Consider the following 19838-nt stretch of genomic DNA (forward strand, 5'->3'; position numbering starts at 1 on the left):
GCTTTTTGGTTTTTTCTTCCTTCCTGCTGTCACTGGTACATCGTGAACCAAGTGCGGTTCCTGTTGTCTGCTCAGTCTGTCTTCGCATTGTGTGAGGTTTCATATAAGCCACAGAAAATCCTGTTATTTCCTTGTAAGAGCAACTGTCCTGGCTGCTGTCCCTGTCTATTCCTGTCCTGGTCCTCAGGACCCCTCCTGTGTGACAGCATTCCTCCTGCACTACAAAAAACACAATGCATCTGTCTTCACATCGCCTGCCATTGGTTGTGCTACCAGATTCCTGAAAAAAAAAAAAAACATCTGCACGTGGCAAAACAACAGGTTTGTTTTGTTTCTACTCTTTCTATTGATATTTTTTGGACAAATATCTGCAGGAGATCTTGAACCACGGAAAGTTGGTTCATTATGTCAAAGGAGTTGAGGCCTTTTTAACCTAAAATGCTTCAGTCCTTTGAAGTGAAGCACTGGAATTGAGAAGATATGTTAGTCAACCTGTCCTAAAATTTCCAGCCTTTTAATTCCAATGCCTTAAAACCCTTTCAGAAAAAGGTATCTTTGCTAGTCTTTGCTTCAATAAGGAAATAAAAGATCTTTCAACACATGTTCTTTCCTATTACCTTCATCAAATCTCCAGCAAAGCCAGTGGACTTCAATGAATTGTGAAGAAGCTGACTCCGCTTTAAGGAAATCTTCCCCTTTTACCAGACTGTATGTATTTGTCTTCAAAGAAACCTCACTATTCAGGTGAACAATTTTGAACTGCACGTTGCAGACACATTAGAACTCTGCATTCGTTTGAATAAGCAGCCTTTTCAGCAATCTTTTTTACATGTGAATAATATGCACATCTCTTTTGAACTCCACACATCTCAGTAGCTTTCCTTGAGCTTTTCCTGGGGAATAAAAATTAAACTTAGAATGCGTAAGAAAGTCCTATTTGTATCATCACACTTATCCGGTTGAGTCTTACTACAGAATACCACATAAATGAATGTTGTCTAGATGATGACATAATGTGTTTGACATGGTTCAGGGTAGTGAAATACATTCTTAGAGGACAGGATTTTTAAGCATCAACTAAAAGTCATTGGAAGAAAAAGATGAGACATGACAGGCTATTGATGCTGGGTGTCTGACCTTCCAGGTGTATAAATCTGTGCAAGTTACTAAGCTCTGATATCTGTGTATCTTGCAGTATTTCCAAGTAGTTTTGAAAAAAAAAAAAAAAAAAAAAAAGAAGAGTGAGTGCCTGTAAAGTATCTTGGCAAATTTTGCCATAATTGCTCATTGCATTTGAGTGCAAAAATAGCTTTGTTTATGATCTGATATTTTTAATAGCATATTTCACTGTTTCCATTTAAACTTCGAAGTGACATCTTTGTTTTTCCCTTTGAAAGAGCAGCATAATCCAGATGCCTGTCAAAAGAGTTGTTGATGTAGCATTTTATGAGTAATCCTTCTGTTTGAGTTTTGTTTTGTCAGAAACGTTTGCCAAGCTCTTATAAAGCTCCCCATGAATGTTATTGATGTATACTTCCTTTTAAAGAAGTGATTATCCATGCAGGCATGCAAACTGAACAGTCCTAAAGGACGAATGTTTTCTCAAAAGCTACGCAATGTCATAGGAGGAGTTAATTCCTCTCTGTAATGGAACAGAGGGGTACCAAGCTCAAACTGTGTTCTTCCATTTAGCCAGCTTAACTCTTTGCTGAAGCATGGGTCAGTGTTCTAGTTTTTGGAGACTTTTTCAAAAGTATTACACTGAATAACCTCGGGGTTGCTGTCAGTCTGTCTAAGTCTTTGATGAAGAGATGTTAATAGTTGCTGGCCTGCTTTCAGAGAGATGAGCGTGACTGTGAGGAACTAAAAGTAAAACATACCACGAATACCTTAGGAATTCGGCAATTATCATTTCAAACCCAGAGCTGCTAGACAGTAAATCTGCTCTCATTTGGTGCCACTACAAAATATTTATATGAATAACTCACAGTAAGACATCCTCCCCTCTGGTCACCTTTCTCAGGTGACAACTCAATCTCAGTGGCACTGCATTAATTCTTTCAGACCATGATGAGAACAGGCAGTTCTCCTGTGCTTTTCCTGAGCGTTTCAGGATCCTCTCAGCTTGCAGATCTTCTGGGGTCTCCAGACATGGCAGCGTTTTAGCCTGCAGATTAGTAGTTGTCTGGTAGGGAAAAGATCAGTAAATTCAGCAATAAATAATAATTCTGCCATAAATAATAGATCAGGGTCAACATACAAAATACCTTTCTGTGGGCAACACTGCACAGAGCTGTCAACAGAGCTGATGAAGTCAAGTAGAGGTCTGAAGACTTGGCATCCTTGGGTTTTAGCCCTGTATTATTACTTTCTGTCTGTCCCAGCCTGTAACACTTGGCTGTGGCTGTGCATAACTTCAGAGCCTATGTAGCTTGTCGTGGGATCCGTAGCTGTTCCCTTTCTAGACCACTTTCGTGGTTTGTGGCAACAGAAGAAGCCATAGCAGGTCACAGGGAGATTTTCCTTGGTACAGCTGGAAGAGCTGAATACAATCCAGATGCTGGGACTGCGCAGCTGGTAGTCCCCAGCCCGTGCAGCACTGAGAGCTTGGGGTATGCCAGCCTGTCCCTCCCTCCATGCCTGTTGTAATTCCCAGTTGTTGTACTATGGCTGAGAAAGGCAACTTTTTTTTTTTTGTTTTGCCAGATATACTGCTTATAAAAACCCTTCTTTTATTGCTTATGAAACTACTTAGGCTTCCTATTAAGTGTTTATATGGGATTCTCTCCCCCCCCATTTGCTTTCCTTTTCCTTATTTGCAAAAAATCACTTGTTCCAACTGTGCCTCCCTCAAGTGTTTTTTCCCTTATGTTGCCCCTGCCCAAAGCTGTGCTGTGTGGTATAGGGGCAGGTGTTTGCCATACATCACAGCTTGTAAAGGGCATTTCTAAAGCACTTGCTGCTTCACAGGTGATCTGTAGCTTGTCTGCACAGGCAGGCTTCTGTAGAAGGCTTCTGCATAAAACCTTTTCTGATTAATTAACCTAAAATAGCTGTCTCTGTGTCCTTGGTTTTATCCTTCCTCTCCAAATACTCTCCTGACTGTCACAGCTGGGTGCTGCACAGTGCATGGCACTGCTGAGATCAGTGCCTCGGGTGCCTGCCGCAGGCTGCAGCATGAACTCTGCATCGGGGAGCTCTGAAACAGGCCCCGAGGGATTCCTGGGCTGCTCCCTGCTTTCCGGGACTCTGCATGATGTAGAACAGCAAACATAAGCCACTCCCTACCCAGAGACCATCTTCAACCTATTTTATTTATTCTTTGTCTTCCTTCCCAAAGAAGCCCACTGCTTCAGGAAGGAAAACTTCCTTGAACCCTTAATTTAGCCCATCGTTGCTCAACACCTTTGGCTTTGTTCTAAAGATACAGCCTTCCACTCTGCTTTTCCCTGCATTTTGGAAGCTGTTCAACTTCCTCCTGGCAAGTGCAGTCGTATCGCAGTAGGCAAGTGGTTGCTAATACTCTTCTGCTTTCCTCGTGACTTTCCTTCTTGTTTTCTAGTTCTGTGGATGCTGCACAAAGTAAGGCAGATCTCCTGATGGCTGGTCCTGTTTGGCCCAGGAAAGCATTGATTTTTTTTTTCCAACGCTCTTGTTACAGTACTGAGTTGCAGAATGTTGCTCCTTGTTCCTCAGTTGCTTTAGATCACGAGGATGCTGTTTTAAGTCTGTATGCACTTCTCGCACCTTGTGCAGTTCTTGGTAGATGAGCTGGTCTGAGTTACTGCCCTTGGGGCTCTGAAAGATGGTTTTGCTGCATTAATTTTTTTTTTGACTTGACATCACATGAAATAATTCTCTCCCTTACCTTTCCTTGGCATACGGAGACTTCTTTTCTAATACACCTCTTAGAGAGGAAGCAAGGTAAGCTTTCCATTATCTGTGTGCTGACACTCTAGCTCATCATTTGCTGGGGCAGAATCATTGTATTTTACCCATCCCAGAAGAGCATCATGATGTTTAGGGGAATCCCAGTGTTACACTTCCCTTCTGCAAAAGATCCAGACCTGCTCTTAACTACCCTGGCATCTCTGCTTATTGCGTTTCTTCATGAGGAAGCTTGGGTTCATGAGGTGGGTGAGTTCACACCAACTTCTTAGATTGCGTTTTATCTGGATGTAGCCTCCTGAAAGCTCTACCCCAAGCAAAGAGTTGCTAACTTCATGAAAGTTACTACGATGATGGAATGTGTAAAGCTGATGTCTGGTTTCCAGTATATTGCTTCAGGTCTTTTTAATTTAGAAGCTTAGGTACGGTACAGGATATATGACTTATCTGTTTTGAGGCTGTTAGGTTCCTAAAGGAGAGACTGGCCTCTGTAAGATACCTTCAGCTTCATAAAGTATTGATATAGGGAAGCGAGTCTCTACCTTCAAAGACAGTAAACTATGATGAGAGAGGGCAACTCTTGGGTTTAGATGCTTAAAGCTTCTTCCTTTATTTCTGCATCTTTCAGTTTCAGTATTTTATTCTAGTGGTTCTGATTTGTCTGCCAGACACTCTCCTGCCTCCCCCTCAACGTGAACTGCAGTTAAGTTTCAATAATATCAAAATCCTTTCCTACAACAGCCAAGCTGTTCCAAAGAAGGGGAAAGAAGCCACCCAAAGCCTTGTAAATCTAAATTGCAGTATGTTAAACTGTGAAGAACGTTAATTTTGTCTTTATGTTGTCCCAGTTTTGACTCTTCTTTGGAACTGTGTGGCCGTGAGGAAGGAAACATTCTGAACTTCATCCCGTCTTGCGTACCATTTTCACGGTGAAGGATTATTGCTTTTCTTGTTCCTTTTTTCCTTCTGATCTTCCTTTCTTAAAATATCCCTTATCCAGCTGTGAGGTGTGCTTTGCTTTTCCCTATGGCACTGTATCTAGAGCCTGCAGTAACACTATGTAGATGTTCTTCACGTCTTTCATTTTTGAGGTGGAGAAAGAAAAGTTTCCTTCATGTAAAACTGCTACTGGTCTATTAGGTTAGTCCTCTTCCCTATCAGAAACCCATTTCATGTTTTTTATTGCTGTGCAAGGCTCTTCCTTGGTTCTGCAAGGTCTGTGCTGCTCTTGAATGAGAATCCCGAGATGGGTTTGAGAAGTGGATGTTTCCCGAAGGAGAGCTTCCAGTGCTGCCTTGGCCTGGTGTTGCCCTTGGAGATGATGGGGTAACTGTGATACGATGATTCACTATGCAAAGGAGAAATGACTCCCTTGAGGTTTTTTTTCTGTCCTTTCCGTAAACTTCGCTTTGAAAACAGCACTCTATGAAAAACAGAAAAACAAACCCAGCCAAAAAAAAAAAAGCTTCTATTTATGCTCGAGCCTTTTCAGGCGGTTCATGATAAATTCTTTAGGCATGTCGCAAAAGTCAGAAATACTCAGTTGAAATGTCTCGGCAATGCATCTGAGAAGCATTATAGAAATGAATAGACCAGCTCTTTGAGAAGCCTTAACTCCAAAATGAGTCTAACCCTGTAAACAAAGCAGGCTAACGAGGAGAGTGTAGCACTGCATGACAGAAGACTGGAACGGAGGGGGATAATGCAGACTAGACACTTCTCTATCTGCACTGTTCCCCGGCCTTTCATGTGCTTGTTACTTTATTGTCTTGCTTTTCAAGAAACTAACCTGCAGCTGGCTAGTACTTGCAGAAGGATCTGTGTGTTTTTTTTTGCTTTCCTGCACAAAACGAGAACTAAAAACTGTAAATGGTTTGTCTGTTTGCTCTGAGATGTCTTTTGGGTTGTCAGCTGGCCCTACTTGCATCACTTTAAATTCTTCATAATGGTATGATTTCTTTTTTCTTTTTTCCCCATTTCCCCTTTGTACTTCTTGCACTGCAGTCAGCTCTCATTACAGGTCATTGCAATGTGATTTGATCAGCTCATCAAGCCAAAGTTGCTGTATGCTTCATTTACAGAATTATGTTGGAGTCTATCGGTTGTGTTAAACTCTCCTAAAGTAATACATCACGGCCCAATGGAGCTCATGGCTTGACAGACCCACTGAGTGGCCTTCGATCCATTATATGGTTCTTCCACATGCTTCTGTTTCCTGTTAATTTACCATCCTCACCTTTTGGACCATCACAGAATCATCTAGGTTGGAAGAGACCTCCAAGATCACCGAGTCCAACCTCTGACCTAATGCTAACAAGTCCTCCACTAAACCATATCCCTAAGCTCTACATCTAAACGTCTTTTAAAGACCTCCAGGGATGGTGACTCAACCACTTCCCTGGGCAGCCTATTCCAGTGACTAACAACCCTTTCAGTAAAGAAGTTCTTCCTAATATCCAACCTAAACCTCCCCTGGCGCAACTTTAGCCCATTCCCCCTCGTCCTGTCACCAGGCACATGGGAGAATAGACCAACCGCCACCTCGCTACAGCCTCCCTTGAGGTACCTGTAGAGAGCAATAAGGTCACCCCTGAGTCTCCTCTTCTCCAGACTTTTCTTTTAAACTTGGTCAGGCTATTTAAATGTAACAAGAGTCGTACAGATATTCTGTAATAATATGGTAGCAGGACAGGGAGACCTCTTCCAAGAGGTTTTGAGTGGTAAGCTTTCTGTAGCTTGCAGGTAGGATTGCTCTACTAACTCAAAATATTATAATTACACGAAACATTAAGTTTACATAAAATGAAATTTACATAAAATGAAAGAGGCTTAAGCTGAGGTAATGGGAGAGCAATCCGATTGCTTTGTTCAAGGGGAGTGCACTGTGAACTTAAAAATTAATTTATATCAACTCATTTACTCATCTGCATTTCTCTTGTCACTGTAAGAATCTTCTTTGTAGAGCCTCCAGTGCTAAAAATGTGAAATCAATAGGTACTGTTATATCCACTTAAAAAAAATATTGTATTGATTTGCAGATAATAACAGCAGTTCATTCTTGCAGGATTACATTCCACTTCCTGTCATGGAGATTACTCCCTTATATATTAAATCTGAGATGGAGAATATAGGTATAAAACTGCTTTACTTTAATGAATAGTCATTTTACTCTGGGCACTAAAATGAGATATTTCTTTAAATTTATCTCTAGGGATTATTTTTATTTCCTGGGCAAACCCTGTGTTACCAAAGACTCTAGAACACTATTAAACTTTTAAATAATCTTGCCTTTCCTCATTCTTGCAAGTGCTTGAACTTGTCCTCTCTTTGATAGCAACTAATTAAGCAAAATATCATGCTCTTTCTGGTCTCCTCCACATCCTTGATCAGAGGGTTAACACCGTGTTATCTCGGGTATTAGATGCTCTTTGCTAAACCCTAAGAATCTACCAGCGTCCAACTCCCCATGCTTGGTAACAGAGTTCTGTCACCTTCAGAGGATTAAATTCTTCGTGCCGATCGTGGTGGCATGTATCATCTCCCATTATGCAGCTATTTTTTTTCTTGTGCTGTGGCTCGTTTAAAGACTATTCTTATTAAGCATAGGTGACTTCATCTTTGTGTATTAAAATAATTCTTCTCTACTCTTTCTAGGTAATCTGGCTTCTCAGAAACCTCCTGCTAAATGCAAGGGTTTGCTGTCCTGTTTACTGACTGTTACACCTGAGGCTGATTTTAATACAGATTCTGGATATCATAGGGTAAGTGTGCAGTTATCTGGTTTTTGTTTTTTTTTCTCTTTCATGCTCTTGTCCACTTACTACAAATGTAGTTTGGGTTATGCTTTCCCTTCCAGTGACTGCTGCAAATCACTGTCAGAACATTTGCAACTGACCATCTGTGTTACACTTGGAAAAATAATGTAGTAGGATGAATGCTAGTGCTGTAAACCTGATAAAAGGTATTTGAATTGGGTTGTACATCTCCTAGAGGGAGCAAAGTTTGTCTCTGAAGACTTGCAAGTCTATATCATAAAGCTGCAAAAAGCTGTAAGGCACTTATTCAAGTGTAGTGATCATTTTGAGTTTTAAGTTATAAAATACACTTGCATCTTTGTGTTACAAATGAAACATTCTTTATAACGCAATTACAATCTTGCAGACTTCGCAAATAGGTGTCAGAAAGCAGAATCACCTCTGTGGACCAGCTGGTTGCACTCTTGCTAACGCAGCCCAGGATGGAGGCATTTGCTGTTTGTTGCACGGGAGTATTTCTGGCTCAGGTTCAATGTATTATCTGCCAAAACCACTAAGTCCTTTCTTCTCTTAATTTGGATCGGTTTAATTTTTCTCACTGTTGTGCAATTCTAGTGTTTGCTGTTCCCTCAGTAGATTCTTTACTGAACACCTCAGCATCCCCAACATCTTGGTCGTAACCTTTCTGTCAGCCTCTTCCCACAAATAGGTTTGTACTACACATTGGAAACTGTCTTCATGGATGTATTTCCTTGCAAATCTAGCTTACAGATTTCAATGTAGCCTTGATAATTTCAAAATGTTTTTCAATTCCTATCATTAGTATGATCATGGTAAAACAGGAAATTTTGTGTATGCTTGGATGTGTACAAGTATGTAAAGAAAGTGTGTTTAATCTTTTTCTGTGCTGCCAATACAAAAATCATAAATAGTTTATATAATAATAGAAAAATGAAATTGTTGCTTGAAGTTGAGCCTGAATTTTGAATAAGGCTTTTATTTTATATTCCTTCTTTGTTTGTCCCTGCATGCATGTGTAATGCTGTAAATTGCAGATACCAACAACTGTAATTGTATTGCAGTGGTAGTAAAATCAAACACCCCCTAAATAACCTTTTTTTAGTAGCCCTCACAATGAATAAAGTGTTATTTTTCCAGTGTTTTAATGGAGTGTATGTGTTGGGAGATAAGCCAGGGAATGGATTCTTAGGAACACTGCCCTGGCCTTGACACACAGTTCAGATGGCCCTTGGGGAAGGGAGATGTGCTCCAGCAGGCTTTGCTGCCTAGCTTGTTCATAATGGTCTACAGAAAGGACCAGGAGCGCATCAGTAGTTTGGTGCTCAGACCATAACTAATGGTGTGGCTGGAGCTCATGTGCAAGTTCCTTTATTTATATTGACTGAGAAGGAAAGGGGGGAAAAAAAAAAACATTGAACAGGCAGGTGGAGCAAAGAGTTAAACCTACTGAGTTGGGGAAGATGGTTGAATGGAAAATAGGTATGAGAAATAGAGAGAGAAAAAAAATGTATGGGAAAGAGGATGAAGACTTTAACTTGCAACCTAGCATTTTGTTTTTAATTTAGAGAAATGTTGTCCTACTGATGAAGTAGTTATACTAGAGCAACTCATACGGTGATGAGTGACAGTTTAATTCACTTTCCATGTTGGGGAATGTCTAGCAGATCTGGCTCGTGATATGTTGCAGCATGGTGTAGTTCAAATCAATATAAAATGCTGAGGATAGTCTTAGGCTGAATATCAACATGTCGTATAATTATTCTGTTAGATTATGGTGGTCCTCTGGGTGTTTCTGGTACAGTGTCTGTGATCTAGTTAAGGGAGGAAACAAAGAAACAAGCAAACAAAAATATTCTCCTTATTGGAGCTATTTATCACAGATAGCTGTTGTGTGTATTTGGAAATGATGGATCAATTTTGTCCAGGCTACCTCATCAAGGCTTCTGCTGCGAACTGACAAGTTGTTCGAAAAAGGCTTGGATTTTAGGATGAACTTCTGTCTACTTCTAGAAGTGAGCTGCCTGTAGGAGGCACATACTTGTCTGTCTTACCCATTTGGGGACATTCTTAGCTCAGCTCAGCCCCCCTTAAAACACATTTTAACTTCTGAAGAGCATAGAAAGTATTTGTGTATGTTGGCCATAACCCTATATATCTTGATGATCACATGCTGTTGCAATTTTTGTGTTCTAACTAGGCAAGTACTTAACCTCTGTTTTTTCTGGTTCAAATTAAATTGGCTTTCACCATATGCAGCACCTCCCATGAAAGTGCGGGTGGAGAGGAATTTGAAATGAAAGGAAGAAGTAGCGAGCTGTTACTGCGATGCAGTTATTTTAACAACAGTGGGTCTCAGCACAGCAGCCTGATTGCTTTTCTGAGTATTTCTTACAAGGAGCGTGGGTCAGAAAAGGTATGTAAACTCAAAGCAAGACCTCAAATGACCACATGCATTTAGGTGCTTGAACAGAATGATTGTGTTTTGCTTTTCATTTTTTTGTAACGTTTGGTGGGTTAGAGCAAAGATAGCAGTTTGTTCCATTCCAGGAGAGAGCAAGCTGAAAGAAGTAGAAGTTGCTCGTGGAAGTCCAGGGTCATACTTCTTGTATGAATTTGTGATGAGCTTTGGAATGAAGCAAAGAAACCAAGGGGTAACCTCACTTGTATTTGGTATGATATTCATAGAATAATCTAGTTAAGGAAGGACCTCAGGAGGTCATCTCAGCTGACCTCCTGCTCAACACAGGCCATCTTCAGAATAGAGCTGTTTTTTGAGGGCTAGGGCTGTGGCTGTGTCCAGGCAAATCCTGAATAACTTGGAGGATGGAAACTCAGCAGCCTCTAGCTGTGTCCAGGCAAATCCTGAATAACCCTGAGGATTGAAACTCAGCAGCCTCCCTGTGCAGCCAGTGCTGAGTGCACTCACTGACCTTTTACTTATTTACATCTAAAAAAGATTTTTCCCTTTGCCATAACTTGGACCTGTTGCCTGTCCTTTTACTGGCTGACCCTGAGAATAGTGCCTATCTTGTGTATTCCAAACCTCTAACTATTCACTAAACCATTAGAAGTTGAAAATCTGAGTTTATAAAGAGCTCAGATCATGTCTGTCAAGCACCTCTGCATAGGAAATATTTTATTTTTGTTTGTGCTTGAGTCCATTTAACACTTGTATTGGAGTATTCTTTCTAACATGGCTCTCATTTTGCTGCCCTGTTGGTGCCAGCGAGCAAGGTGGAGTAGGAGGTGGGCGATGTTAAGACTAACATCTCTGTAGGTGCTGATACAAAAATGCCGGTGTTCCCTTCTGTCTATAGATGATGCGTGTCGGGATGTGATTTACTCACGGAGCTTGGAGTTCAGTATGGTTTCTGTTCTTATCTCTTCCACAGCCACCTTTGCAATATTTGTGCCTCAGCTTCCATGCCATTAAAATGGAGATTACATACTCTTATTCACAAGAGTGCTGTGAATTCTACAGTAGCTGTTAAATGCTTTTGGTTCCTTGGGAGCAAACTGCTATAAAATAGGCAAAAAAATATGTATGTTTATAGTATAAAATACATGCTTGTAGTTATACAGGGATATGTTAACTCTATACTTTTAGTAGGTTGCTCTTAATCCAAAGAAATAGACTTTTGTAATGTGTTGTGTTGCCATACAAATAAGATGCTTTTATCCAAATTACATGTTGGAAATTGAAGGAGACGTGCACAAGGGTTGCTAGGATGCCCTCATTTTTTCACGTTCAAGATTCAGAAGTAGAAACAAAGCTTGAAAACTTGAGATTCTTTTAAATATTAAGTCCTTTCATAGAAGCAGTTAAATATTTTTTGTCAGCTCTAATAATAATGAGTTTTTGGTGCCGGGATGAGCAATAATTGCGAATGGCAAAAAGTTATCAGGACAGTGTTCCTCAGATTGCAGATTTTATTAATCATAAAAGAGATGATTCACCTAGAAAGGCTATTTTATAATTTTATAAGTGCTCATTTACATGAAAGCTTACTACCTAATTTATTTTGCTTTAAAAAAAGTACCTCAAACTTTGTTCACTCCTTCAAAATCTTGATTATTTCATTCTTCCCCCTCAGTTTTCTTTACTGTCATCTGTGTTCCTTACTTATCAATGAGACTAACTTCATTTTTACCCATTCTATCTCACAAATGTATATGCTTTTTCTTGGATTTATTCTATGCATCTCTCCTGCCTGCATTTCTTCCCCAGTTTGACAAAATGTTGATCTTCTATGAATGACTTGTGAGGTATATGTTGTGTTTGGCCCTTTACATGGTTCTGTCCTAATGAGGTGTTGGGATTTGCAGATGTAATTAAATTTTCATCCGTTTTCTCCCACTTCCTTTAAATTGTTTTCAACATGAGCCTTGATTTAAGTAAAGAAATCGAGCATGTTCTTTGCTGTAGGAATACAATTAGTCGATGAGGCTGCCCTGTGAGCTTAAAGCAGGGTACATACTTAAGTACCTCTTTAATTGGGGCATTGGATGGTAAATTCTTCAGGGTATGGGTACAGCCTTTGCATGTTTATGCTAGAGACTTCATACACAGAGCATTGCTACAGCATGAATATTCAACAGCAGCCTGCCCCTTATTTCTTATGCTGAAATATTAATGGAGGCAGTGATTCTGCACCTAATCCTGCAGAGACCAGGTGCATGTAAGCCATCCTGTTGGTGATACTGTGCATGCACCCAAGCCCTTTTTGCAGGATCGTGCCTTTCTGGACCATGCTGAACACCAATGACTTCCACTAATGCAGCTGGATCTGCAGCTGCTGTTGCTAAAATGATGATGGGCTGCCACGTGGAAGGCGGGAAGCATGGGCTCTGCTCCTGGCTGTGCCACCAGGTCATCGTTTCAGCCTGGGGAAGGACATTAACTCCAAGGGGGGAACAAAGCTACTACTCAGCGAAGCAAAAGCAATTTCAGGCACACGGATAGAGAAATACTTTACTATAATGCCCATCATGACAAAGCTGTCTTCGAACTTTGCAGGTACCAAATTGAGATCCTTCAGCTAGCATTTTCATCACTCAGCCTTTTTCAGGATCAGATTGCAGACAGCTCGGTGGCAAAACACGCTCAGAAGTGCAGGATTCCTGCACTCTGCTATGCTCTGGGCTGTGACTTTAAAATACAATTTCACAATTTTTATTGCAGGCTTCTGAGTCTATTTTCTAAACTAATATTTAAAGTAGGCCCCCACCAACTCTGGTCTCAAAGTTAGCTGTTTAATCTACAGTGTATTTCAACACAAAATTATGCAGGCTCAAGTGAAGATTGGTATGGTAGTGGAGCAGATTCTTCTGTTTCATGTATATTTGAAAGCTGAGAAAGCTTCTGCTGAAGCCAGACGACACAGGCTTGTCAAATTGTTCACGAACGAAAAGATGGAATTAATTTGCAGTATCTCATTTGCCATCTTGAGTTTTGTCATGAATTTCCCCTACTAGTCAGCCTGAAATGCCAAATGAAAAAGTGTTTCAGTGAGAGATAATATAATATATTAAGAAAATGTTATTGATCACAGTGTGCTTTTACTGGAAGATGACTTTTTCTGACCGGAACACAAGGGACTTTGCCTTGTTATGGTAGGAAAATGTATTGTAATATGCAAACAGGATTATTGTTAAGGTCAGAGCAACTTTGTTTTTACATTCCACTTCCTCTGGAAGCAAGCTTCTCCACAGCAACACTGTCAGCTGGGCTAGGAAAAAGAACAATTTCAATTTGTAACTTTTTTAAAAAAGGTTACAGCAAGTATTAGCTTCTCAAAGGAAGGAAATGAATGCTGCTCCCCACATCCCCAAAGGTCAAAACTTGCAATTCAATAGTCATTCTGTAAGCATTTTTTTTCTGATCGTAGACTGTTTTGTGGTTATTCTTTGTGTGTTGTTTTTTTAATGGTGGTTGGTCAGAATCAATTAACCCAGGTTTTCTTATTATGCATGTATTAATATGCATGTGTTATAGGCAGAAAAAGTTGCACGCTTTGGTTTAGAGAGGCTTCCACACACAAGGACTATGAGGCACTTAACTTTTATGGGGGAAGATTAACCAAGCGGAAGTGCCTGTGTTGCTCACAGGCAGCTTATGTGGGTATATGAGCATGATTACTCTACAAAGCGTGAGGACATAAATTTGTGATGGGCTGCCCGGTACATGCAACTTAGAACAAGGACGTTTTTAAACATGCTTGATTTAAAGAGGCCTTCCACTGCATAAACAGTGGCTCAGAGCCATTGATGTCCCTGCGTGCGGTGAGGTTGCTTTCTGCTGAAGGGCTCAAAATTTACCCCCCAAACTAAGTGTCCTTAATATGATACTTCTTAAAGGTATTTCAAGCTATTTCTAATGAAACTTGCCCAAAACATGTTCTGCAAAACTTAACTCTTTACCAAATCTTGTCTTTGTGTGATTTAGGTAGCAGTATTATAAGCCATGATAATTTAGACTGGAAACACAAAAGGCACTTCAAATAAACCCCTGCAAATCCAAGAATGTTGTATTTTCTGTTTGTTTTCTTTTTGTCCCGCTCCACTTCCAGCACATCCCTCCAGTGGTTTTCTGTCTTTGTTGCAATAAATCTCCACTTCAGTGAATTTGAAGATATAAACCTGACTGCAAAAATTCATATCTGGTACAGTAGCTGGTTACTAACCCACTCAAAGGTTTCCACATGGCAAACAGATTTCTTCACTGTGACCAACCATTTCCTACACGGGCGAAACAGTGGGGCTAAAATTGTTGTCAACTGTCATTATATCCTGAAATGTAATTACACTTCTTTGCTCCTTTCTCTAATTTAGTCCGGACAACAAGAAGCTGTTGGTATAAATCACAAGAACAGATTTCAATTCTGTGAAAGACTCACTTCCACAGCCCCGTTTGCAGACTTTTTTTTCTAGCTATATGCAGGGGAGAGGCCACTTGTATTGCTAAGGAAGGTGATATTGAGAATTGAAAGTTTTTTAGATTCTGGCTCTTAGGGGAGTGAAAAAGAAAGCAAGTACTTAATTTTTTTCTCTTATTTAGCTGCAATAATTTGGTATGGTTTATTTGGCACAACAAACATGACTTAACGTGCAAGTGTAGCAAAGGTTATGGAGGAATATCATTAGACTTGCTACAATAGTAGACGTATCATCTTTACTTCTTAGGATGTTTAAAAATATACCAAAAAAACCCTCTGTTTTTCCTCCAGTGCTTAAAGAGGAGACGAGTTACTACCATCGCTTCACTTCCGAGTCCCCATGGGACTTTAGTTTAAGGCAACTTGGCTCCTAGGATCAAGTCGGCTAGCTCGGATGTCTGCCCTGCGGGAGTTACTCTCCTAAAGATGCTTTATGCTGCCACATATTTTCCTACTGCTTGGCAGGAAAACGATGCTCAGCTTTTGTAATTCTGAGTCTTCTCTGGGTGTGCCAGAGCTCACCCCAGTCACAAAGCGTTTCTTGTGCAGGAGCAAGTCTCCGAAATGCAGTGGCAGATCGGCACGGCTGCTATCACGTCCCCGTCAGCTGCCTTCGGTAAGGCAAGGTAGAGTTTCAGCACGTGTATCAAAACAACTCTGGCAACGCAGCTGTTCAGCATTTCCTCACAACCTTTTGTGAGGAGCTCTCCAGAACTCTGTTCAAAATACCGCTGGAATCAGCTAAATGCGGCTAGCCCTGTGGATGAACTTTAGTACTTGGTTTGATGTGCCTGAAAAGATGAATTATTTAAACGTAAATCCATTTAGTTTTCATGTTCCCTATCCTCGTGAACTGAGAGATGAGGGGGAAGAGGAGAGAAAAAAGAAACCCCGTGGGAGAACAGTTTGTGCTGCTTAAATCATAGCCAAGTTGTTTTATTTGTTTTTGAAATAGTTCTTGGTGGGTACTGTAAACACGGGGAAGGTATCTGTCACTTTTACTGCGTTTCGCACCGAGTGTGGAAATTTAGCGGTAAGCAGAAAAGAAGGCAATCTATAAAATCTCTTTGTAGAAGAGTTTGATACAATGGCACCAAAGACATCTCTTAATCTACGTGTCTAATTGTAATGCGGTAGAGAACGCACACAAGCAGAGATACTGAGCAAAAACACTTCTGCTGAATGCTTACGATGACACAAAGATGTGGTTCTTCAAGAGCGCAAAAGGCTTTCCAATTTTTTTCTTTTACTGCTTATAGGAGTTTTTTAAAAAGCCTTTTGCACAGATAAATTGAAAGATGCAGAATACCTCATCTCTGCTGGCAGTCGAGTTGTAGGAAGATCACGGCCAGATTTGAATCTCGCCTTGCTCAGCCGTGAGCTGCTTTACATCCCCGTGAAAGGCAAATCTACGCAGGCTGGATTTGAATAATGGAGTTGCCGTTAATGTCTAACATAAAAAGATGATTGGTTCTATACTTGATTTACGGGAAGTAAGAAGTGGTGAAGTATACAGTACACGAGGGGATATTTATGCTGCTAATGCTTAAAACACAGCCGAATGTACTGCACGCTGTAACCATTTCAAATGGCAAAAACAAAGGTGTGTGTGTGTGGCAGTAAATCCCGTTATTCTGATATTAGAATGGCCCCAGATCAGGATCTAACTGTGCAGTCTCTTCAACATGCAGAGCAAGTCTGATAAGCCACTGTTTAGTTACTGCCTGTTACAGGATTATCGGCTTTGAATCAAAGAAAATAATTTCAAATATGTTAGGATTTAGGATATATTGTTTTGTTTTCATCATTTTCATCAGTTTCTAATGCAAGAATTGTTTTTTTCCAATTTATGTGCAAATAGGCTTCTAAAATCTGTTGCTGTGAACTGAGATTTTGTCAGATTTTTTTCTTCATCAAATTACTCCTGTTTTGCTAATAACTGTCAAATTGCACCTCAGCTCAGCATTTCCTTGATGTATCTTGCCTGCAGTAGCTAACAGTAGCTCTCTGAGGTGTATCACTTGGCTGCTTTGCAAACAGGGGGCTCTAAGTTATTCAGCTGTGCATTTAGATATTTTTTTTTTGAAATGTTAAAGCAATTATATTTGATTTTTAGAAGAATTCATTGTCAATTCAAACTAGGTGAATTTCTCAAAAACTTGGAAGGCTTTCTAGAAGGCTTTTTCATAGATTTGTAAGCTGCACGGAGCTACTGCATTCATCGTCCTGCAATGTCTAAATCTAAAGCACATTAGCTATGTCTTTAGTCTATTTTTTCAAGCAAGCAAAATATTATTATGATCTTGATAAATATCATCTGCTCCGTTTACATCTGTCTACTCTTTCCACCATTTCTCCAGCAAAATCTGTTACAGGGACTGAGGTAGGAGGGCGCCTTCAGTTTGGAGCTGGTTAATAGCTTCCATCATCTAATGTTGTTAGTGGTGATTGCTTCTGGCTGGTTTATTTCTGGGGCAGTAAGATGCTATTAAATAAAGAGCATTTGGTGAGCTTGAGATCAATTCTGTCTGATACAGCAAATTTACCTCTATTCCCTAACATACCATTTCTTAAACTGAGCTCTACATTTGGAGCAATTTGTTTGTCTCAACCTACTATTTGGGGAAGACAACAGAAACACAAGACAAAACCCTACTTGGCTACTAAACCTCTCCAAGCAAAGTGTGTGTTAGCCAATCTTAACTCTCTAAATAGTTTCATTTTGAAAGATGTTTAATGTTAAGAACATGCAGATGAATACCTGGCTTGGTGTGCTCCATAGACTTGAACCAACAAGATCGACATATCCAAATTATAGCAGCTTTATCTAGTGTGGATGAGATGCTACTTACTTTTTCAGGTAAAAGAAATCAACAACTATTAATTTGGCAGAATTATTTATTTCTTACTGATGGTATTTTCAGTGTATCTAATCAGTGCACTCATGAATAGAAATGAAACAATTTAAATAGAGGCACTGTACATTGTATGATCTTGTTTTCTCAAACTGTTCCATAATGCAGTGAATAAATTTGTCTGTTCTTCTGAAAAGACTTCTGCAGAAATCATACACAGTACTTTCATCTCTATTATTTAATACAACTATTTTATAACTCTTGCAAGACAGTGATTTCTGCTTCTGCTACAGGCATCTGGAAAAATACTCATTTGAGGGGAACAGAAGGGAAGTGAAATCTGGATTCTGAAAATCCAGACATGCACCAGAAGTACTGGACTGAAAGGAGTGTGAGAAAATGATGAAACAGTCTTATTCCAAACCATTCCCGTACCTCTTGAACAGCAATGTTCAGCTTTACAGAAGGTAAATTAATGAGTGAAAAAATACGGTTTGAATCAGCACCTGAACTCGTGGGTGCCCAGAAGGAAATATAGCTGAGCAGGGTGAATACATCAAGTCATATGGCAGCACATGCATTTTACTCTAAATCTTTGGATAAATTTGGAACACAGTGCGGGAGAGGCAAGTTTGGGGTGGCCTCGCTGCTAAGCAATGACTCCATCAGACTAGTGGTGGAACTGATGCGCATTGCAAGGGTCTTCATTTTCCTTGAGGTGTTACACAGCACGCTGTTTGCTTTGGGGTGGTGGTGGCCCAGGGTGGCAGTGATGAACTGTGCACTCACTGCTGATGGAGATGTCTGTGTCGTAAGCAAGCAAGGGAATCTTGTTATGTGATGCTGTGGCCTGCACTGGCTAAAATGCCTTGTTAAGAAAATTTTCCAGCCAAAATTCAGACTTGGGTTTTAAAAGATGTTTATTTCAAGGTTTTAGGAAGCTGATTTTATTATTACTTTGCCCTTCTGGGAGTTGGGGGGGTTCTCTTACTGCAATTTGAATATTTTATAGAGGGAGCTTGACTTGTCCTTGATAAGTAGCAATATAAATAGATCGTGTTGGTAAATCTAAAGCAGCCGGGAACCAGGAAATTAAGGTGTCACTTTATTCTTCCTACTGAAAGAATGCAGATACTAGATGCCATCATGACTTCTGTTACAGAGCCTTTCAGAAGCTGTGACTCCACTGTGTTCAGGCAGGTTTTTGGTAAGCAAAATCTTCCCAAGTCCACTGTTTTAATAGGTTTTAGTACTGTAGTTAATTCCTAGGTACCAGAATACAAATGCTTGCTCCTCCTTACTAAAACCCTCCTAGGATCCTTCACTGTAAGCCATGGCATACATTTTGCATTTCCACTTGTAAATCTCTAATCTTTAGGAATGGGTTCTGGACAGCACAAGTGAAACTGGCTGCTGCCTTTCTGATCTACCCTTGTCCTTTCTTTAATTTTTTAAACTTGAGGAATTTTAATCTCACGACGAATTCCAACATGTACATGCTCTTAAACCTTCCTGGCAGCCATCACCCCTTAATCTTTTTTGCATTTCTTGTGATTAGCAGAGCTTTTTAATCCTAACACCAGACCCAACACCAACTGTTAACTGCACTTCTTGTTTTACAGCTAAATCTAATCCTTCTAGCAGTCTGAGACCAGCGTTATATTTATCACTCTGAAACTACCAACTGTAAGATGTTGTGGCAGTTCCTGAGTTTTTTTGCCCACGTTCTTTTTCCTTGTCATGGATTGATAAATGCAATGATTAGTCTAAGGTTAGATTTTTTTTATATGATGATTTCCAGAAAAAAAAAGATGGAAATAGGTGCTTTCCCCCACCATGTATTTTTCTCTCTTGTATTTCTTGCCTGACCAGGAGGAAGAAAAAATCTTTCTACCTGGGTTTGTGATTAGTAGCAAGATGCGTAGGTGGAATATGTTTTAGTGGCTTTTTTCCCCTCTCCCTCTCCCTCCCCCCACACCTATTAATATATCTGTTAGTAAGCTAATGCTATTAGGTTTTGCGGACTGGTTAGTGTACAGGGAAAGATAAGACAGACATCAAATCCTTGTGGTGCCCCAAAACATCTTTCGTTTCTGCCAAAGGTTCTGTGTGCTCATCCATGAGGCAGCAACAGATTTTATATCCAGTCACTTAGCGAAGAAAGGGTAAAGAAATTGCTGTTAATATATTTACTGGTGTGTTTGTTTCCCCACCTGGAAAGTTGCGTGGGTGTTTACAGTCTCTACAGGATCTGCTCTGAATTTGCATTAGGGAATAGGGAAAGGGAGAACTGAAGAACTGCAAACTGTATTTCTCTTCTGTTGTTGCTGCTTGATTTCTGTTTGTTCAGTTTTTCCCCAAGGGAGGAGCAGAGAAGGCTTTGG

At 40.2% G+C, this 19838-nt stretch overlaps 1 protein-coding gene across 9 annotated transcripts in view; it reads left to right on the forward strand.

Moving 5' to 3' along the window:
• Positions 1–19838, forward strand: part of KLHL29 (kelch like family member 29) — a 390896-nt gene that overhangs the window by 57334 nt on the left and 313724 nt on the right. For all 9 annotated transcript variants that reach the window (XM_035321012.1, XM_035321021.1, XM_035321009.1 and 6 more), the window contains exon 2: positions 7543–7649. The gene's annotated coding sequence lies outside the window, so the exon portion shown is untranslated. The remainder of the gene's footprint in view (positions 1–7542; positions 7650–19838) is intronic.

Source organism: Oxyura jamaicensis, chromosome 3, assembly GCF_011077185.1.
Source record: "Oxyura jamaicensis isolate SHBP4307 breed ruddy duck chromosome 3, BPBGC_Ojam_1.0, whole genome shotgun sequence".
Classification (NCBI taxonomy): domain Eukaryota; kingdom Metazoa; phylum Chordata; class Aves; order Anseriformes; family Anatidae; genus Oxyura; species Oxyura jamaicensis.